The 23,273-nt window shown below is 39.9% G+C and overlaps 1 long non-coding RNA gene across 1 annotated transcript in view; it reads left to right on the forward strand.

The window, feature by feature from the left end:
* The first annotated feature begins 5,547 nt into the window (after positions 1-5,547).
* Positions 5,548-23,273, forward strand: part of LOC146889207 (uncharacterized) — a 43,054-nt gene continuing 25,328 nt past the window's right edge. The window contains exon 1 of the long non-coding RNA XR_015000247.2: positions 5,548-5,618. This is a non-coding gene — a long non-coding RNA (uncharacterized LOC146889207). The remainder of the gene's footprint in view (positions 5,619-23,273) is intronic.

The following is a 23,273-nucleotide window of genomic DNA, read 5'->3' on the forward strand; positions in this document are numbered from 1 at the left end:
GCTCACTGTAAATTTATTAAAGTAAATGTTTTGTATCTGGCAGGAGATGCAAAATTGGCTTGGAGTGTGATGCAATTATTTGTTTATAATTATTTAATGGTTACCTTTGTATATAACATATGTTGATCCTATTAAAATAAATCTGGCCCATAAAAAAGGGTGTCTAACAGATGCAGCCGGAGGTGTTTAATTGAATTAATCTGAAGCAGACTTACCACACCACAGGCCCGCAGTATGAAAGGGACAGCTCATGGGCTATTTTTTTCCAGCTGAGAATGTAAGGGGGAGGGAGTAGCTCCAGATACTTTCTTCAGAGACAGCACAGAGGCCAGTCTGTTCCAGAAGGGAAAAAAATCATAGAAGGGTGATTTTGTTGTACAAGAGCATCATTGCTTCTGCAGAAGGAGACCTTATACTGCTCTCAAAAGAAGCAGCTACTTGTCTGAAATCCAGAGGCTGACCAAAGGCTTTTCTAACTGAGCAGCTCTTAACAGGACGGTGGGAAGAAAAGCACTTTTGGCATAGTCTCGTCAATAGGACACTGTTCTAAAGCTCTAGTGGGGAATGGACTCCGCAGGCTGCTTGCGAGAGAGTGGTTCAAATGTTCCTAATGTGGAGAACTAGCATGTGCCTGGCACGTTGTATTATTTTATTTATACTCTGCTACTGCTTTCATCAGTTTTATAACACTTCTGAACTGCTATAATAAACGTATGTGTTTGCTATCTGCATAGCATTGTTTCCAGAGTGTTAATGTGTCATCGGGTCCAAGCCTAACCCTTACCGTTGGCCAAGCCTTCCCAATCAGTTACTTAGTAGCTGGCTTCCACAACATCGCACCTTTGCTGGTTTTCCTAGCATCTCACGATCTGTTCCTTGGGTTCCGTTGTTTCTTTCTGCTGTTTTATTGCTTCTGAAGCCCGTATACCCCAGAGCTCAGGCCTGAGCTCCCCTTTCCATAAATACTCACTCCTATGGGACATCCTCTAGTCCTGTGATTTCCGATGGGATCTATATACTGATGAATCCCAGTTGTATCATCAGTTCATATCTCTCCCTTGGGCCCAAGCTTGCATATTCTTCTGAGAATTTTGCATCTCCACCTGGCTGCCTCATAGGCAATGCTAACAGTGTGACCAAAAGGGAACTCTTACTTTCTACCCCTACTCATTTCATTTAGTGGCATCATCCAACTATTTTAAATCAGACTGAAGTTGTCATCCTTGACACTTTCCACGCCCCGGTGCCCAACATGTAACTTATAATCGAGTCAGATTTTCATTTTCTCACTTCTACTTATATTAATCACTCTGGCCAGTGAGCCTTTCAAGATGGAAATCTGATCATTTAAAGCCTCATTTCCCAACTAGAACTCTTCAGTCTCTTCTCATTGTCATTAAAAAAAATTCAAGTTGCAGAAGCTACGCAAGACCTGGCACTAGCTGTTGTGATGGCTACTCTTGGGTTATCAACTTGACTACGTCTGGGATGGGGATGAATTACAATCTTGTGGTCCGGAACTTGAGGCAGGAAAACAACATGCCTTTGATCTGGATCTTGAGACAGGGTGACCTACTTCTTTAATCCAGACCTTGAGGTGAGAAGGCACACCTTTAATCTGGGTCATACCTTCTGTTGTTAGCCTGTGTACGGATGTGGAGGAAAGAAGAGGTTGTCCTTCACCTACTTGCCCTCACCTAGTCAGCACATCCGTTCCTTCACTGGCATTGAATCCTACTTCTCTGGCCTTCCAGCATACACAGAAGACCTACTGAGACACCCAATCTCATGGGACTGAGCAACTCTAGATTTTTGGACTTTACATTCACGGCTAGCCATCGTTGGACTGTAATCTGTAAAACATTCCAATAAATTCCCATGTATGTATACATATAGAAACATCCATACATCCAGAGAGAGAGAGAGAGAGAGAGAGAGAGAGAGAGAGAGAGAGAGAGATGATGGAAAGGAAGGAAGGAAGGAAGGAAGGAAGGAAGGAAGGAAGGAAGGAAGGAAGGAAGGAAGGAAGGAAGGGAGAAGGGAGATAAAGAAATTCATTCCATAAATTCTGTGACTCTGTAGAACCTTGGCTAATAACAGCAGTTCTCTTATTCAGCACTCATCCTTGCTCATGACAGTCTAAGCACACTGGCCTTCTGACACCCCTGGAACTATACACTGCCCTTACACTGCTCCCCGCAAGAACTCCATGTGCTCGTTTCCATTTTCTGCAGGGTTTCTCCCTCTACTCTCCACATGACTGTCCAAAGTTTTCTCTCAGATTACATAGCAACTAACCAGATAATCCTTTCTGATCACTCTATCTAAAGTAGCCCCTTCTCTTTATCTTCATCATCCTATAATATTGTACTACACTCCTTTTCTTTTGGACACTATCACGAAATAAAAAAAATCACATGTGTTTATTTTATGCACTCACATACCCATGCATAAACATAAATATGCATTCCATGAGATTGAGAGTTTTGCCTGTCTCTATCACTGGTGTATCTCTAACACATCAAACAGCACCTGGATCACAGTAAATACTAATATTTACCAAATAATATAAGTAAACTGGTACAAGAGTATGGGCCAGAAATGACCTTTGCAACCTGACCTAGACTTACCCCAATTTGCAATACAGAATGAGAATCTGGAGAGGTTCTCTTGACAGAACTAGTACAGTCATAATAGGCCCATGATGGGAGGCCAGACACATGACTCAGAGCCTCAACTGTCTATATTCTAATTCTTAAACTCGCTCTATAAACTTTAGTGTCCCTTAAGATATTAACTGGTATTATGAGAAAAGGAGATTTGATCAAAGATGTGTAGAAAATGCTACAGTCTCTTAGAGACTCACAGCACACATTAGCATATTAAGACTCTAAGAAGTTCTGCCAGAAATAAAATCTATTTGTACTTTGTTTAACATTTCCCCCAACATGTTTGACCATGAAACATTTATGGTCTATCCACTTATTAACATCTCACAGTGGGGTGGGAATGTAGCTCACACTAGAATGCTTGTTTAACATGTGTAAGGCACTGGATTCCATCTCTAACACCACAGTAAAACAACATCTTACAATGTCCTACAATCCTCAAAATACAGTTCTGGAAGCACTGTCATAGATATTCAGACAAAGCATGTGTGTGCATACGTGTGTGTGTGTGTGTGTGTGTGTATCATGGATGTTGATCAATATTGAATTAGGATTCATAGAAATAAATCCTAATCAAAAGATTCTCTGTGAAATGAATTAGATTGGGATGCAACCTTAAAATAAGACAACGGGAGGTGGGGCAGGCTGGAGAGATGGCTCAGTGGTTAAGAGCGTTGGTTGTTGTTCCAGAAGTTCTGAGCTCAATTCCAGTGCCCACATGGCAGCTCACAACCTTCTATGGGATCTGATGTCCTTTTCTGACCTGCAGATGTATATACAAACAAAACATCAATATACATAAAACAAATAAATCTTTAAAATAAGACAACTTTTGGGGACAATGCACCCCATTAACGCGAACCTATGTGATGTTTGACACTGTGTCCTGTTAATATAAACCTATGTGGTGGTTTGAATAGAAATGCCCTCCACAGACTCACGTGTTTGAATGTTTAGCCCATGGGGAGTAGCACTATTAGGAAGCGTGGCCTTGTTGGAGGAAGGGTGTCACAGTGGGTGCCAGTTTTGTGGTCTCAGTCTGCATAGTGACTCTCAGTCTCCTTCTGCTGCCTGCAGATCAAGATGGAGAACTCTCAATTCCTTCTTCAGCACCATGTCTGCCTGTGTGCTGCTATGCTTCCCACTATGATAATAATGGACTCAATCTTTGAAGTCTAAGCCATTTCCAATTTTTTTCCTTTGTAAGAGTTGCATTGGTCACCATGTCTCTTCACAGCAAGAGAAACCCTGACTAAAACACCCTAGTAAGAATGAACTGGCCTACAGTGAGTGAACAGTGTTGCTCTACATTAGTTCAAACGCTATTGCCTCATAGCATTATTTCTACAACACTGACAATCTGGAAACGACTGATGAAGAGACTATGGAGAGAGTTCAGTTGGTAAAATGTTTGTCATGTAAGTAGAATGTCTTGAATTTGATCCCTGGATGTACACAGAATCTGAACAAAGTGTCACATGCTTCTAATCCCAGTACTAAAGAGGTAGAGATGAGTGGATTCCTGGGGATTCACTGGCCAGTCAGCCTAGCCTAATTAGGAGCCAAAGGTTCTAATGAGACTCTGTCTCAAAAATTAAGGTGGATGGTCCAAGAGAACTAGCACCTAAGGTTTGTGTAACTCTAGCCTCCACGTGGATATGTGTGTACGCCTGTATATATACATCTGAACACATGTGAATGTGCATACACACATGAATACACACAGATATCAATGACACACTATCAGTAATCCTTAGGAATACACAAAATGGGAAAGTATTACTATCAAATTAAAAGACGAGAGATGAACAGCTATTATAAGGGAAAGGTGTGACAAAGTTTGGTGGCACCTGTCTTTAATCCCATTACATGAGAGGAAAGGGCAGGCAGATTTCTGTGAGTTTGAGGCTAGCCTGATCTACACAGCAAGTTGAAGGCCAGTCAGGGCTACATAGTGAGACCCTATCTAACAAAAAGTAGAAGGGATGGAGAAAGGGGAGATTTGCAAGGCAATGGCCAATGGAAATGCACATTGACTTGAAGTCAGACACATCGTTATTGCTCTTACCCATTTCAGTATTTCTTTTGGTTCTTTGAGCACTGTACATTGATTCATGCTACTGGACTCTACAGTTGCTGTTCCTTCTGCCTAAAGCAGACATAGGCAAAGCCTGTTCTATTGTAGGCATCTGGAAATATTTCAGGTTTTGTGGGACATATGATGTCTGTCCCAATTACTCAGTTCTGCTGTTACTGCAAAGCTAACAATACATAAATAATAAAACTTTACTTTCAGAATGAGAATGTGGATCAGATTTGGACCAATGAATAAAGTTGTTCAATATGGAGCAAATACAGAAAAATCCCTATGAATGATCTATTTTATTCAAAATTTTACATAAACATTATTATCTCAAATGGCACTATCCAATCTAAAATATTTGCTTTATGTGCTTTAAAATTTAATTATTTTAATTATTTCTATTGTACCTATCCCAAATGGTATTTTCTTATTTATTGATTTCCCCCAGCTCCCCCACATACCAAAATAATAACTAATATTTATTAAGACTTTATGTATATTTGTTACTGTTCTGAACACTTCACATGCATTAATCCTTTTAATCTTTATAATAACATATTGAAAATAATTTTTAATTGACTCATTTTGTAGATGAGGAAAAGAAGACTGAAACATTAAGTAATTTATTCTCAATCACATAACTGAGTTGGTGATGGTTCTAGGATTTAGACTCTGGCCCCTAAGTGATGTAGGAGTCCACTCTGTGTGTTGCTTGTATTGGTTAATGAATAAAGAAACTGCCTTGGCCTGATAGGGCAGAACTTAGATAGGCAGAGAAGACAGAACTGAATTCTGGGAAGAAGAAAGCAGAGTCAGAGAACTGCCATGGATCCACCGCCGGAGATAGACGTGCTGAGACTTTGCTGGTAGGCCATGAGGTGATATACAGATTAATAGAAATGGGTTAAACTAATATGTAAGAGTTAACAACAAGAAGTTAGAGCTAATGGGCCAAGCAGTGATTTAATTTATAGAGTTTCTGTGTGGTTATTTCGGCGCTAAGCTAGCCAGGCAGCCGGGACAAACAAGCATGCCCTCCTTGCAACACCTAAGCAGTGTACTATATTAAATCTCAGTGATAAGCTCTGCATTGTGTGTATCCTATCTGGCTTGTTTAGTGATGTCCTTGAACAGTGTCTAGCATCTGGTTAATAAATATATGTCAACATAATAAAAATTCTAAGCTTATTAAAGGGAGTCAGTATTCAATGAATTTGAAATTTGATTACTTTTTAATGAAGCTACTAGATGAGACAAGAAAAATAAGTACAATGTTGTGTGTGGTGGCTTAAATGACAATGGCCTGCATAGGCTCATATCTTTGAGTGCTTAGTCTTCAGTTGGTGGAGTTGCTTGGGAAGAATTAAGAGGCATGTCCTTGTCAGAGGAGATGTGTTTCTGAGGGTTGACTTCGAGGTTTCAAAAGTTCATTTCATTTCCAGTTAGCTCTCTTTCTCTGTCTTTTGGCTGTGGATCAGGATGTAAACTCTTTTTTAAAAAAATATTTATTTATTGTGTATACAATATTCTGTCTGTGTGCATGTCTGCAGGCCAGAAGAGGGCACCAGACCTCATTACAGATGGTTGTGAGCCACCATGTGGTTGCTGGGAATTGAACTCAGGACCTTTAGAAGAATAGGCTATGCTCCTAACCGCTGAGCCATCTCTCCAGCCCAGGATGTAAATTCTTAACTACTGCTCTGGCACCATGCCTGCCTGTTGCCATGCTCCGTGCCATGATGGTGGTCATGAACTCTAACCCTCTGAAACTGTAAGCAAGCCCAAATAAATTCTTTTTTATGTAAGTTGCCTTGGTAATTGCAATAGGAAAGTGACTAAGTCATTGTGTTATTTGCATTTTAGCAAATCATTAAACATGATTTTCTATTTCATAAGAGCTTTCCATGTCATTTGATGCTGTTTCTCTTTCCCTTTTTGTTTGGTTTCCATGGTATTTTGTGGTTTCCTAGATCCTTCTACACCTTAATAATTTACCTCGTCCTTTGTAACACCTTCTCCCCATCAATCATCTCCTCGACTGGGGGTGTTAACTAGAATGCCATCTTCAGCTGAAATGATTTTAGGTAGTCCCCTCCATTGTCACTGTTTTCATTTTCCTGATAACACCTTAGTCTAATAGTTGACCAGATTTTTATTTCAAGCCTGAGAAGTTCCCACAAGCACCTTGTGTTTACATGTCCAAAATGAAATCCTATTCTTTTTCTTATACCACCTCCTCAGTTACTGACATCATCTATTATCTCCACATTAGAAACCTACATGCCATTTCTCTCCCACTCTGCTTTTACTCTACCTACCCATATCTAAACACCAAGCCCATCTCAATTTTACCACTTAAAATTTGTTAGCTTATTACTCAACTATAATCAACTCCTCTGGTCTCTTTTTCAGTTTTGCATCGATTCTATTCTTAACACACCTCCCCAAAATATTCTTTTCTCTTTTATTTATTATTTGTGCAGTGTGTATGATCTGTGTGTGTGAGAGTGTGTGGGCATGCGTGCGAGTGTGTATGGGGGGGAGGGGGGAGGGAGTGAGAGGGAGCATACTTGCAGAGGTCAGAGGACAGCTTTCAGAAGTCATGTCTTTTTCCCCCCTTCCTTTATGGAACTGGAATCAGGTTAATGGACTTTGTGGTTAGTGCTTTGACCTAGTCATCTCACTGACCCCAGAATTAGCCTTTCATAAGTGAAAGTTTGAGAATCAGTTATGATGGCACAGACCTGCAGTATCAGCACTGAGGAGACTGGGACAGGAGGATAGTGAGTTTGACGTCAGCCTCAAATACATGGTGATCTACACAGCATGACCTTGCTTCAAAAAGAGTAAATATTTTCTCAGGTAATGGCACATTGCTTACAAGATAGAGTTCAACAAACTTGGAATCTACTGTATCACTCACAGCTAATGTTTTAGGAATTACAAAGAGCTTTCATCATTGTAGCTCTTTATTGTTTTGTTTTGTTTAGATTTGCTTTGGGGGGCAATTTTAAGGAAAATCATACATGAGAACTGAATCTACACATCACACTCACAAATTTATATATATTCTGCTAAGTTCATTTAGTGTTGCTCATATGTACATGAGTTCAGGGAATTGGACAACTTAAGCAGGAGCTCCTCCCTGGAAGAAACTGATTCTCTCAGTAGCCACTGTCCACCTAGAACTCTTAATCTAGGGTTGGAACGCTGTGGAATTTCACCTGACTATGTTGACAAGTCAACTAGTGTTGACATTATGCCATGGTTTTTATTTATTTATTTATTTATTTGAGACAAGGTTTCTCTGTGCAGCTTTGGAGCCTGTCCTGGAACTCAGTCTGTAAACCAGGCTTGTCTCAAACACACAGAGATCTGCTTGCCTCTGCCTCTTGAGTGTTGGGATTAAAGACATGCGCCACCACCACCCGGCTCATTATGTCATTCTTTTTCAGGCAACCGTACTACTAAGATTTTATGGGTACATTTTCCCTGTCATGACTTGGAAACAATAGGAGGAATAAAGGAGTCTCCTAAAACAACATAGGCTCTTACCACTGCCTTTGGTTGCCTTCCAGAACTTGAAGGGAATACACTATTGCTGAAGACACCACACACTTTGAACACAGAGCATGGGAAAAAAATCGATCTGAAACTGACCTAGAATCATTTTCCCTGCAGACTGGTTCCCATTGGTATCAGAAGGTTTTTGAAAACTGTTGGAGTAAAGGACTAATTGGTAGTCCTACCCAGCTATAAAGCCTATGAACCACAACAATGGCTAGCCTGAGAAAATATCCCCAGTGGTGCAATAGTGGCAGTTTTATCTTGTGGGTAACCAACAACTGCTAATTGAGCTTACGATCCTCTCAATAAGAATGAATCTGTAATGTTAACTTTGTACTGTTAACTGAGACATCTACCAGTGGTTACAAAGGTCACAGGAAGAGAATCTGCTACAATGCAGAGAATAAGTGACCATGGGGGGACAAGCCTGGATCACATTGTGAGGACAAGAGTACTCACAACTGGTTGCTAAGTAGGTGTGATGTCAAAGTAATATTATCCAAGAACATGAGAGGCTGAAGCAGGATGCTCATGAGTTTGAAAATAGGTTGCTTGTATGAACTTACTGAAGAAAATTTTAGGAATACTAACTTTAGATTATACTGTATTGTAGTTCTGGGGTTGGACCTGAGGATACATTTATGATGTGAGAGTCCCCTCTGTGTGTTGCTTTTCTTGGTTAATGAATAAATAAACTGCCTTGGCCTGTTGATAGGGCAGAACTTAGGTAGTCAGGGAAGACAGAACTGAATCCTGGGAGAAGGAAAGAGTCATAGAGACTCCTTGGATCCGCCAGAGACAGATGCTGGGAATTTTACCCGGTAAGCCACTGCCATGTGATGATATATTGATTAATAGAAATGGGTTAAATTAATATAAGAGTTATCCAATAAGAAGCTAGAGTTAATGGGCCAAGAAGTGTTTTAATTAACACAGTTTCTGTGTGGTCATTTCGGGGATAAGCTAGCCGGGAGACCACGACAAACAAGTAACCTGGCCTTCCTTACTACACATTTATTTACAGATTGATTTAGATGAGTTGAGAATCACTGAAAACAGGATCTATAATAGTCTTTTCCAACCCTTAAATTCTCTAGTTCCTGACACATTTTCATGAAAGGAAAATAACCTCCATTATGTATAACTGTGGGAAACTAGCTGGGTAATGAACAGATAAGTTCATTGAAGACAGGACAGTTATTTAGAAGGGACTTTAAATTTCCAAGAAAATCTAGATTTCAAAGAGTGAAAATGCAGTCCAGACAGAATAAGCAGAAATATATGACAATTAATGCAACAATCTTATATTTCATTTCAAAGGATTTTAGTGCATACTTACATAGTAAAATAAGATATAAGATTGTAAGTATAAAATTATTTGACTGATTTTCATTGATATCTTACATAATATAAATCAAACTCATTATTCGAGGGTTTAACTTTCCAATATAAACTAAATCCTTTTCCTGAAGAAGCTTATGGTTTAGTAAGGGGAAGACAAAGAGACAATTTAAAAAGCAGCAAAGTAGAGTAAATACAAGCTTCTACAGGGCATGTAAAATAGAGTCATGATAAGTAGTGGAAGGGGATAATAAGAAAAGATGGATCTAAAAGAAAAATAGCAGTTACTTAGGGAAAGAAAGACACTTGTGAAAGATGGGATAGTAGCTCTGTAATGGTCTGCTCTGTCCCTTTAAGAGACAAGCCACACCCACTTCCTTCCCCCATCTGCCTAGGCAAGCTGATCTTCAGCTTCCAGTCTGAGTTCTTTCTTTTTCTCTCTCTCTCTTGGAAGAGGGAGCTTCTGTCTTTCCCTTCTCCCCACTTCTTCCCTCCCCTGCTCTGTCTCTCTGTCTCTCTGTCTCTCTGTCTCTCTCTCTGTCTCTCTCTCTCTCTTCTCTTCCCCTTCTTCCCTTCCATAACCCACTAAATAAATATCCAACTTCACTCTGCATGGCGTGCCTATTCGTGTGTCTCTATCCACGCTGCCTTCAGAGACCTGCAGTGTGGTCTCATGGCATGCCCATTTGTCTTTCTCTCCTCATGGGACTGGCTGCCCTGTCGAGGTCTCTCACCCACCACGTGGGACTCACTACCCCTCATGGCCCACTGCAGCCACTCAGAAACTGCAGCATTTTACTTAAACCCTAACAAGCTCAAAAGCCAAAGGGAATGTAATAACTTCAATGAAGTAATGATATTCTGAGAATACAGACTGAATATGGAGTGGAATGAAGAGAATATGATGAAGCTGTCATAGGATAGGTCATACAAGTTCCATGTGACATTCCAACGAGTATGAACACAATTGGGAATCTTTATGTGATTTTGAGTGGGGAACTGGCATGATGAAATTTCCATGGTACAATAAATGCCCGAATAACTATAGAAAGGGTAAACTCAAAGCAGTAGGGACTGAAGCAAGAGGGCTGTTCTGAAAAAAAAAATTCATTATGTCGAGTAAGAAGTAATGAAGACAGTACATATTTGAAAGAGATTTAAAATGTAAGTGGAACTCTGGGACAAAATAACTGAGGGAGAAGTGAATGGTCACGTTTCTGTTTTCACAGGAGAGATGGCAGTGGCACTAAGTTCTTCAAAAGGGAACACAGAAGGAAGTGCAGGATTTGGAGGAACACGGAAATGGGGGAATGAGGAAGAATGACAAGATCAGCTTGAACTTAAGCTATGGGACAACTAGCTAGAATTGCTGATCTGAAAAATGAATGTTTCAGTGATTCTCAGAAGAGGTGCGAGCTAATGACACAGGTGTGGATCCAAGTAGACACGTGGGAATTATGACAGCTGATAAATTAATCAAGGAAGCATCTGCACAATGAATTAAGAACTGAGCTGTGGACAGAAAATCTCAAAACAGCCCAGTTTAAACTCTGTCATGTGGTTGTTAGTGTTAACTCTAAAGAAGATGCATAATAAAAATGAGCAAATGAAGCAAGGATAAATACAAAATACTCAATTTGAGGAGAAAGAGAGCACCAGGAAGTGGAATGGAGCTAAAGCCTGTGTTCAAGGAGTTAAACAGCTTAAGAAATGGAATAAAGGAGTGGTGGCCTCAGGGCAAGATCCCACCCAGCTAAGCTTCCAATATGTGAAAAGAAATTAAAGAAAATTTAGAGCTGGGTGTGGTGGTGCACACCTTTAATCCCAGCATCCAGGAGGCCAAGGCTAGCAGCTCTCTGAGTTTGAGGTCAGCCTGATCTACAGAACAAATTCCAGAACAACTAAGCTTAGGCAGTGAAAACTGAAAGCTGGTGAAGACTGAAGTAAAAGATCTCTGAGTTCAAGGCCAGTCTGACTTGCAGATCTAGTTTCAGGACAGCCAGGCTTAAGCAGGGAAGGAAACCGTGGATATAAGAAAGCTGGTGAAGATGTAATTGAACAAGGGGGCAATGTTCCAGCCCCATTAAACAACAGAATTTGGCATCTTTAGCCACATGGTCGTGACTTTAAAGGAGAAGAAAGAGGTTATGGAATATTCTTCTGTGACTAAGGAAAGCCTCTGAGGCAAGACATATATCAGGGGAGTCCCTGAATATAGGCCAAGAGAGGCCATTGTGTGAAGATGTGAAAGGGAAGCCTGGATTGCCTTGGAGACCCCAAGATGTTGAAGATGCCAGAGCCATGGGATACCTGCCTAGGAAAACTGATAACAGGGAGTGCAACCAGCCTAAGAGGAAGAAGTGTGTTACAGTCAACAAAGCGGAAAGGAGTTGGAGTTCTGAAGAGTATTTTGACAGCAGACATAGAAATGCAGAATTTGAAGTTTGGCCAGCTGGTTTTCAGTCTTGCGTTGGTCCAGTATTTCCTCACTGAGTTCCCTTTCCTATGTTTGAGGATGGTAAAATGTATCCTGTGCCATTATATGTTGGAAGTATGTGGTCTGTTTTTTAATTTTGATTTTATACAGTATTACAGTTAAGAGATTTCATAAATCTCAAATGAAACTTTGACCTTTGGACTTTTACACATTGTTGAGACTGTGATAGACTATAGGGACTTTTGAAGTTGGACTAAATGCATTTTACAAGCTTATGGTGGTCATGGAATGGAATATGGTATTTTGAATGTAATTGCCTCTCATAACCTTATAGGGAGTGGCATTATTAGGAGGTGTGGCTTTGTTGGAGTACGTAATACCTTGTTGGAGAAAGTGCATCCCTGTGGAGACAGGCTTTGAGGTCTCATACATGCTCAAGTCGTACTCAGTGTCTTAGTTCACTTCCTGTTGCCTTCAGGTCAAGATGTAGAATTCTCAACTCCATCTCCAGCATCTGCACACTGCATGTCTCACCATGATGATAATGAACAAAACTTCTGAACTGCAAACCACCTCAATTAAATGTTTTCCTTTATAAGAGTTGCCCTGGTCATGGTGTCTCTTCACAGTAATAGAAATCCTAACTAAGGCAGTTTCCTACTGTTGCTATGCAAAGTAACCACAAGTTTTGTGGCTGAAAAGAATCCAAACTTATTGCCTAATTCTTCTGAGAATCAGGAATCTAAAGTTAGTCTTACCAAGCTAAAGTTAAGGTCTCAAAATGGCTGATTCCTTCTGAAGGTTCTAAGAAACAATATATTTCTTTATCCTTTTCAGGATCTAGAAATCCTCTGTATTCCTTGGTTCATGGATTCTTCCTCCATCTTAAAACCAGTAGCAGTGTTAGAATTTCACTATCATTGCATTTAAAATCACATTCTCTTCTATATCCGCTCTGCTGCCCATTTCTCAGAATGACCCTTGTTAGTACATTAAGTCTACACAAATAAGCCAGGATAATCTTTCTGTCTCAAGATCTTTAATCATACCTTTAAAGTCTTTTCTTTCATATAAAACAACACATTCAAAAAGTCCAATGATGTGAAAACAGGCATCTTTGAGTTGTGTTATTTTGTTTACTGCACTAAAGAAGTAGAGGCTTTCAAAACAGAGGAGATTCAATAGAATCCAACACAAAAGTCAAAGAAAATGAGGACTAAAGTGGCCTTTAGAACTAGTAGCTATTAAAAAATTGTCATCTCAGAAAGAATTGATAGAACTAGAACTACAGAATAGTAAATTAAAAGACAACTATAGTATGTTGTATGTAATAGGACTCTCATCTTTTACCATTATATGAACCAATATAGAACAGAAAAAGAGCACAATAAATCCTATGGTGCTTAATTGGAAATAAAGAATTGGCACAAAGCAATTGTTTTTAATTTAATATAGATATATAAATATAGATAACACAATTTAGAAATATAGAAATATATCTGCATTAATGTTTACACACCTCTACCTATCTGAATGCAAATACATGCATATGTAGACACACATGCACACACACATATATATGTATATATATATACATACATACAAACAAACCATTTTGTGTCTCCTTCCACCAAAAGATAGCACAAACAAGTAAGAACAATAGATATCTTAGCTTCTAAACCTGTAGTAACTCAGAAATCAGAAAAGCAAAGAAGGACCATGGAGGGGGAAAATAGGGGAATAACAGAGTACAACTGATCTGTTCAGGGAAATGGGAAAAATGGGGAAGGGCTCTAATAAGGAAAGAAGGAAAGAGATAAATAAGTACAAAAGAATTATGTGGGAGGGTAAAATAATAGTAAGAATGTATTAAAAAGTCAAAGACTCAAACTGTTAACTTTCTACCTAAAAATAATTATAAGTTGGTACATAAATATATACGTGTCATTTAAATGAAAATTTCCCATCTAGGGTGATATTACTTGCTCCAAAGAGCTGAAGATCATCTCACAAAAACCTTAAAACCAGGCAGGAGAAACATTTTTTTTTTGAGTTGTTGGTTAAAGTAGTCCAAGAGACTCCCAAAACACTAGGCTAGTGTGATTAGCCTTTGGTTTCCCCCTGAAGGTGGAAAATAAGTCCCAATTGCTGAACACACTATGAGTTTTGGACACAGGGTACTACGGACCCTCAAGATGAAGGCCTGAAAGCCTCCTCACTGAGAACTAGCTTTCATAATACTTTCATAATACAAGAAGTTGGCATGCAAGCTTCTAAAAGAGGGAAAGCAACCAACAGTCATACTTAGCAATGATACCTGTAAATCCCAACAAGGACCAGCATGACACAATAACCCTAAGGGTACATCAGTGGCACACATACCTTGGCAGTAACAAGCAGCTCTCTGATTGGACTTCAGACCCATTTGACAAGAGGAAAATCGTGCCTAGTACTGGAAACGTAACCAACTATCCAAAGCTAGTGACGTCATGGCTATTGAGGAGAACCTATGGCCACCACTTTACTAAACTAGAATAGTTTCTAACTATATTCTAAATATTTGTACTTATATACACAGGTAAGTAGAGTCCTTACTCCTAATCAAGGAAACTTCCCAGAGACCAGTACAGAAAACCCCAACCAATTGAAATGCAGAGTTGTGGGACCCAGTCCCCACTGACATTGTACAACTCTCTCACCTAAGTCTCAGAGATCATTGCAGACAATGGGCTGAAGAACTATAAGAGCCAGAGGAACAAGACGTTCGTTGTGAGACTGCATCTCCCAGGAATATCAGCCTTGAAGTCTCATCAACATGGATGCCTCTATATCACCTGATATGATACTTAGCAATACTTCATGCTATTGTGGATGGGGAAAATCTCACAAGACCTCAACTCTACACAAAGATTATAAGCAATTTCAGAATTCTGGGAACTGAAGAAATAGTTTTCCTCAGGGAAGAAGAGCATATCAACTGTTTATACAATACCAAATGGTCAGCTCTGAAAACATGTATATACAAGTAACATTATACAGACTAAGAAGATTGTATTTATATATTTAGGAATGTGTGTGTGTGTGTGTATGTGTGTGCATATTTGTGTAAAACAACAATTAAAGAAAGAAAAGGCTGTGGTGGTTTGAATATGAATGGCTCCCATATGTTCATGTATTTGAATGTTTAGTCATCAGGGAGTGGCACTACTTAAAGGAATTAGGAGGTGTGGCCTTGTTAGGGTAGGTGTGGCCTTATTGAAGGAAGTGTGTCACAGGGGGTGTGCTTTGAGGTCACAGAAGCCCAAGCCAGGTGCAGTAGCACTTCTCTTCCTGCTGCCTTCACATTCAGCTGTAGAACACTCAGCTACCATTTCTGCCTGCATGCCACCATGCTCCCTGCCATGAAAATAATGGACTAACCCGCTAAAACTGTAAGCAAGCCCCCAATTAAATGCTTTCTTTTTGTAAGAGTTTCCATGGTTATGGTGTTTCTTCACAGCAATAGAACACTGACTAAAACAGAGGCCATAAATTTGAAAGAAAGCAGGGCGGTATATGAGAGGGTTTGGAGGGAGCAAAAGTAAGGGGGAAATAATGGAATTATAATCTCAAAAAGGAAAAACTAAGCATCTAATTCTTGGACTCTAAAGGCCACTTGCCACTAAAAAGAGCAGGAGTTCTTAGAGAAATGGCTGGTTCTGGGGCCAGGGTTTCACCATAATAATTGAATCAGAACAACACTAAATGATCTCAGCAGCTGGCATTTATAAATTTACACACACATATATGTAACAATTATTGTTAATAATAAAAGATCATGAATTTGAGAAGGAGTGGGAGGGATACTGTAAGAATTGAAGGAGCGGGGGTGGAAATGATATAAATAGAATGCTCATGCATAAACTCAATAAATAAATAAAATTTAAAAGATAATAATTCAACCAGGAAATAATCACCAGCGAATGTTAAAACTAGTGGATGAAAAGTCTGAAGAGTAATAAAATATTTGTATTATCTCAAAGTATCTTAAGCAAGTGGTCAAACTTAATATGGCCATTAAAGGAACAAATACTCATCACATGGTTACCAAGGGCATAGCACTTCTATTCCTTTGTAAAGTGTATAAAGTTAATGCAATAATGAATAATGGGGAGAGTTCATAGACCCACTGTGGTGGTTTGAATAGGTATGGCCCGTGTGTCTGAATGCTTGGTCATAGGGAATGGCACTATTAGAAAGCATGATCTTGTTGGAGTAGGTGTGGCCTTGTGGGAGGAAGTGTGCCACTGTGGAGGAAGGCATTAAGGTCTCATATGCTCAAGCTATGCCCAGTGAGACAAATCACTTCCTGCTGCTTGCTGGATCAAGGTGTAGAACTCTTAGTTCCTTCTCCAGCACCATGTCTGCCTCCATGCCACCAAGCTGCCTGCCATGACAATAATGGACTAAACCTCTGAAACTGTAAGCCAGTCCCAATTCAATTGTAGTCATGGTGTCTCTTCACAGCAATAGAAACCCTAACTAAGACACACACATCCTGAGCGCTGTTCTACAAAACAGCTGGACTATACCCTTCTGAGTTGTCCATGTCGTGAAACACACCCAGACTAAAGGACACATGAAACTTGAGTACAGCTCAACTAAGATTTTCTTCTTCTATCGGGTACATTATTGGGACAACAGAGTAAAATCTGAAGTAGACATGTACATTAGCTAACCATTGTTAATTTCCTGATTCTGAGCTACCACTGGGTTATTTAAGAGAGTATCATTTATCTACAGAAATGCATTGATGATAGGATTCAAGAATCAGTGCCATTGTTTCAGCAATGCACGATGAGAGCAGAACAGATGTGCACGACTATGGCTAGGTATGTGTACCCTGTACGGAGGGAGCAAGAGAAGGGGAGCAAGGAGGTTAGAAAGAACACATGGCAATTACAGCACATGTTTACATTTGAGGAATCTGGGGAAGGGAAAAGGTGGGGTTTTTTTCCTTCTACTCAGTGCACCTCTTCTGTAAATCTGCAATTATATCAAAATAATTAAGTAAAAGAAATTATTATGAAGTAAAGAGAACAACTCAACTTTAACCAATCTTACTTATCTTTCTGACTTCTTCCATTGAGTTTGACTGAAGGGATGTTCTGTGGTGGTATTGGTGGCAGCTGATGGTTTTGTACTGATGAGAGGGATGCTGGCCTGTCTATAGTCTCCTAGAAAACAATAAATGACAATAGTGTATCAGGAAATATTGACATGAGGAACATTGACAGAGCAGAGCCATGGTTGGGAGAATGGACAGAAAGCATAGAAGCGCTCCTATGAAGGTAAATATGTACAGGGTTGATAGGACAGCTTGCACTCCCATTAAGGCAGCCGTTCTCAGCCTGTGGGTTGAGGCCCCTTTGGGGGTCACACAACCCTTTCACGGGGTCACATAAGGCCATCTGCATATCAGAAATTTACATTACAAGTCATAACAGTAGCAAAATTACAGGTATGAAGTAGCAACAAAAATAATTTTATGGTTGGGGGGTAAGCACAACACGAAGAACTGTACTAAGAGGTCGCAGAATTAAATACTCTAGTGCAGTGGTTCTCAGCCTTCTTAATTCTGTCATCTAAGAAGTCTAAGTAGGGTGTCAGTAAAGTGCTCTATTTGAAAATTGGAATACAATCAAAATAGCTCTTCTAAGGAACGGGAGATGGAAAAAGAGTAAATACTGAATTATCTAGTATTGTTCAGGGTACAGCTGAGGCTCAAGGGAGTAACATCCAGTCATAAAAAAGCCTACCTGAAACTGACTGTACTGGTCAACAATCAGGCAGTGGAAGAGAAGCTGCAGTTGAAAGTCATCTTCAATAGTGAGTTCAAGGCCAGTCTGGGCCAGACGGCACCTTTGCAAAAGAGCAAACCCATTTGTTGACTCATCCTATATATAATGGCTTTACCTCCTACTCCACAAAGCTTGTACTTCAGTATTCATGTGGGTGAACCACAAGATTTCCTGTCCCTTTTCCTGTTTGTCTCCCACGATCTTTATCTTAGTTCTAATAACTCAGCCACCTACTTCCATGCTAATACTCTGGACCTTACCATCATAAAAAATTATAGCACTTCTGCCGTTTTATTTGAAATACCCAATCCTCTACCACCCACCACTGCTGATAATACATATCCCCTCACATCATCACAGCTCTCTAAGATCTCAAATCTACTGTTTACTGCTACTCTAAATATTCATCAGCCTGCCTCCTGACTTCATTCCTTAGCCGGTCCTGAATGCGGATTTCATCCTTACAAATACATACACTTGGGCATTCACTCCTCAGTCCACTGGTAAAGCTCTAACCCCAAATGCACACCACTGTTTGCTTTCTTGGAGTCTGACCCGAGCTACTGAAGAGTACAGGAGAATACCACATCACTGAGCTGACAGGCAGGTCTTGCTTCAAAATTATGAGTTTAGATATCACAAGGTAACTCAGTCCCTCTCTTGTACTTTGAATCACGTCCTATTAATCTCAAAGAATCTCTTCCTTTATGACTTTTCTCTTTTTCTCTTCTTCCTCTTCCTCTTCCTCTTCTTCTTCTCTCCTCTTCCTCTTCCTCTTCCTCTTCCTCTTCCTCTTCCTCTTCTTCTTCTTCTTCTTCTTCTTCTTCTTCTTCTTCTTTTGTTTTTTTCAAGACAGGGTTTCCCTGTGTAACAGCCCTACCTGTCCTAGAACTAGCTCTTGTAGACCAGGCTAGCCTCGAACTCACAGAGATTCACCTGCCTCTGCCTCCCAAGTTCCTTTTTTTCTTTTCTAATACTATTCTTTTCCTTCCCCTTGGACCATTTCCATCAGATTTCATTCATGCCCCAATAATCCCTAATAACTAAATAACGTTCCCTGACCATATATCCAATTCCAGTCTCTCATACTATTCATCTAGTCCACTTCCTCATCAATTTCTCATATATGGAGTTGTCTACATCTGCTTTCTATACTTCCTGCCTTGTACTCGATTCTCAGTTCACTATAATCAGACCTCCCCACCAAAATAGCTGTGGTCATCAATACCCTGCATGTTGCCAAATCTAATGGGCACTTACATGCCCTCATCCTGCTCATCTTGTCAGCAGTATTCAGCACTGCTGAGAAATCCTTCCCTTTCGAAACACATGTCATAGGTGCCTTTCTGGACTCTGTACTTTCGTGGCTCTTTTCTTAACTATTCAGTCATTCCTCCTTTTCCTTTGATATCTGATCTTCCTTGTACCTTCTTCAAAAGCACTGGCATTCGGAAGCAATCTGTCCTATACCCTATTCTCTTCTCATTCTCTATTCTTTCAGCGGGGAATTTATGCTCGACTGTGGAGCACAATGCCCTTTATTTTTTTCAGCTGTCTAAAAAGATACCTCCCATGCGTCAGTGGTCACTCTCACCATATCTGCTGTCAAATTTGACTCCTTAACCAATTTCGTCTCAAAAATCTCATCTTTGCAGATACATGCAATTCCCTTACCCATTTCCTGCTTTTTGGTGTCATACCTAAGAAACCACTGCCTAGTCCAAACTCTTACAAAGTTATACTTAAGTTTTCTCCCAATAATTGCAGATTGCCCTTAAATGTGTGTTTTTGATTCATTTCAGACTAATTTTTGTTGATGGTGTTAAGTGGGGGTCTAATTCCATTCTTTTGGTTCTTTTGCATGAATATATCCAGCTGTACATCAGTTTTAAAAGGCTCTTCTTCGTCAGATGTGGTGACACATCAGTTCCGCTCAGATGTTCCAGGCAAGATTGGGCAAAACAACAAGATCCTGTCTCAAAAAAAAATCTTAATTGGATAGTCTTGCCAAAACCTTGTCAAATTTCAGTTATCAGGGACTAGAGAGATGGCTCAGTACTTAAGAGAATGAGATGGTCTTCAAGAAGACCCAGAGTTGATTCTCAGCACCCACATGATAACTCACAAGGGTCAATAGCTCCAGTTCCAGGGGATCTGACATCTTCTGGCCTCCATGGGCACTAGGCACACAAGTGGTACAGACATACAAGCAGGTAAAACACCCATACGTATAAAATAGAAATAGAAACAACAAATAAACAAAAAACCCACTATGGGTCATTCCCTTCACTACTACTGCGCTGTTAATTACCTGGGGGCTTTGTTCCATGTCATGATTTTTCCTCATTCTAGGGCCCAACCTGGTGGTATAACCATTCTCCGGAATGGTGGCAACAGAAGGCAACAAAGAAGTAGCAAAACATGTGGCAGTTCTTCACCCTCCCACCACTAAATGACACCTTCGCTAAAATTTCAGTTTTCGAACCATGTTGCCAAAACCAGCTTCTGATGGGGTGGAGAGATACCTGTAGAAAGAGACCTTGAATGCAAGTAGTATTCAAACCTCTCATGAAAATCTTAAATGAAACCCCCCACTTTTGTCCCCACAATGTTACCTGTTCTTGTGCTTCTGTCTAGACTGGTTACTCTGGTACGGTGCTTCTTAACTTTGCACTACTGATGTTTGGGCCAGATGATTCTTTATTGTGAGGGGCTGTTCTGTACACCATAGGGTGTTTTGCAGCACCCTTGACCTCCTACCTATACCAACTGTATATAGTAATTATGTTTTTGCACAACTGCATACACAGACATACACTCATACTCCAAATTATTATGACCAAAATGTTGCCAGTCATTACCAACTGCTCCTGGCAAGCCAGTACAGAGACTTTTGGTTTAAAACTAGTGCCTTTCTTTAGGTAATATTTGTCATCCAGGTATTTTTCATCAGTATAGTCTTGGCTATGACCGCCAGTTTCACAAACCCTATGTTCCCATAGCTGTGTTTCTTTTTCTTCTCACTTACTGTGATACTCTTTCAAGGAAAATTTCCAATCTAGATATTTGTGTCCTATTTGGAGTAAATTTTATTACATTATTTATAGCTATAATTTCTTCCTATACCTTTTCTCTGCTGTACATGCGATCACTGTAAATAGTGGGCATCTTGGACCTGATTTGTGTAAATCAGTTACAATTTTCCTCTTGCTGATGGTCAGTTTAGGAACACAGGCATAAAGCAATCAGAGTTGGTAATCTTGTGATAATAGTTATTTATGACTTCAAGATGGGCAGTAATCAATGAGGATCCCAGGGAGACTGAAATAAAGAATTTTTACCTTATTTTTTGAGGGGAAACGTAATGGTAGCAAGAATGCATACAGTTAATTATGGCAAGCTGGACATGGTGGCACATGCCTTAAATCCCATCACTTGGGAGAGGTAAGCAGATCTCTGTGAGTTTGAGGCTAGCCTGGTCTACATAGTGAATTCCAGGACAGTCAGAACTAAATAGTGAGACCCTGTCTCAAAAAGAACAAAACAAAAAGCATTTTCTAAAAACAGGTTTCTTGCAAACAGAAAAAACAAGGCCTAGGATGACTGGGATACTTTAGATGGAAATAAGAGGGACCAAAAATCTTGTGTCTTTCTTGAGATTTTCTAGCTGATGAATTAACAAACCTTGTTGCTCACACTATGTCTGGATGTCCATTATGTTAATTAATACATTATACTCTATTGTTACTATTATTTAAAATATTTTTCTCATTTATAAACTTTATTATAAAAAGTTATAAATAAAAACTCACACACTGAAATTAACTAGACCCAACAATCTAAAGATCTCAGCGAACTTCTATAGAGTTAGAATGGCTATTTAGAATCGAAGCTGCGTAGATTCACATTGGATTTTACTCATTCACTATGGAATATAATTTTACACACTGATTCACCACAAACCCCAAAAACATCCATGACTGGTTTAGAACTAGAAAAACCAAGTAGTTTTATATCATCTTTCATATGTAGAATCTAGCCATATGTGTGTGTATACATATATATATATATATGTAGGTACATATACATTTGGGTACCAAATAACATGTAGGAAAGAGCAAAAAGGCTCAATGTTAGGAAATAAGGAAGGACTGAATGCAGATGAAGGACATGAGTTATAAAAGAAGATATACTTTATTATTTAAAGTTGCGTGTGGTAGGATATTCTGCTATCGTTAGCACTCTGATAGTAAACTTCCTACATTTCATCTTTAATTTTGCCCTTCTGCTTTGTTTTATTTTTGAGACAGGGTTTCACGTAGCCCTAGATAACCCTGAACTCACTCTGTAGTCAAAGATAACCTTGAACTCCTGACCCTCATGTTTCTTTTTCCCATGTTCTGGGATTGCAGTTGTCTTACAGTTGTGCATTAGCATGTCTGGAAAATTTTATTCTTGCATAAAGGAATTAAATCAACCCTTCATGAATTCAAGCATATGTATTCAGGATTCCTGATCTTTCTATTAGAAAGCTGGATAAAATTATTTTCTTAGTCCTAACTCTAACTTGTTTATTTATTTATTTGTTTATTACATTTTTAAAATTTATTTTACATACCAACCACAGTTTTCCCTCCCTCCTCTCCTCCCATTCCCTCCTCTCACCTCCTTTCTACACCCCCCATCCACTCCTCAGAAAGGGTAAGACCTCTCATGGGAGTCAACAAAACATGGCACATCAAGTTGAGGCAGAACCAAGCTCTTCCCCCTGCATCAAGCCTGGGAAAGGCATCCCAACTAGGGAATGGGTTCCAAAAAGTCAGTTCATGCACCAGGGACAGATCCTGGTACCATTGTTAGGTGCCCCACAAACAAACCAAGCCACACTACAGTCAGCCACATGCAGAGGGCCTAGTTTGGTCCCAAGCAGTCTCCCTAGCTGTCAGTCCGGAGTCTGTGAGCTCCCATGAGCTCAGGACAGCTGTTTCTCTGGGTTTCCCCATCATGATCTTGAACACCCCCCCACACTTGCTTATATAATCCCTCTTCCCTCTCTTCAACTGGACTCCTGGAGCCAGGCCCAATGCTTGGCTGTGAATCTCTGTATCTACTTCCATCTGTTACTGGATGAAGATTCTATGTTGACAATTACGGTAGTCACCAATCTGATTACAGGAGGCCAGTTCAGGCACCCTCTCTACTATTGCTAGGTGTCTTAGGTGGTGTCATCCTTGTGGTTTTCTGGGAGTTTTCCTGGCACCAGGTTTCTCCCTAACCCCATAATGACCCCCTCTATCAAGATATCTCTTTCATTGCTCTCCCTCTCTATCTCTCCT

The sequence above is a fragment of the Myodes glareolus genome, chromosome X (assembly GCF_982192425.1).
Source record: "Myodes glareolus chromosome X, mMyoGla1.1, whole genome shotgun sequence".
NCBI lineage: Eukaryota > Metazoa > Chordata > Mammalia > Rodentia > Cricetidae > Myodes > Myodes glareolus.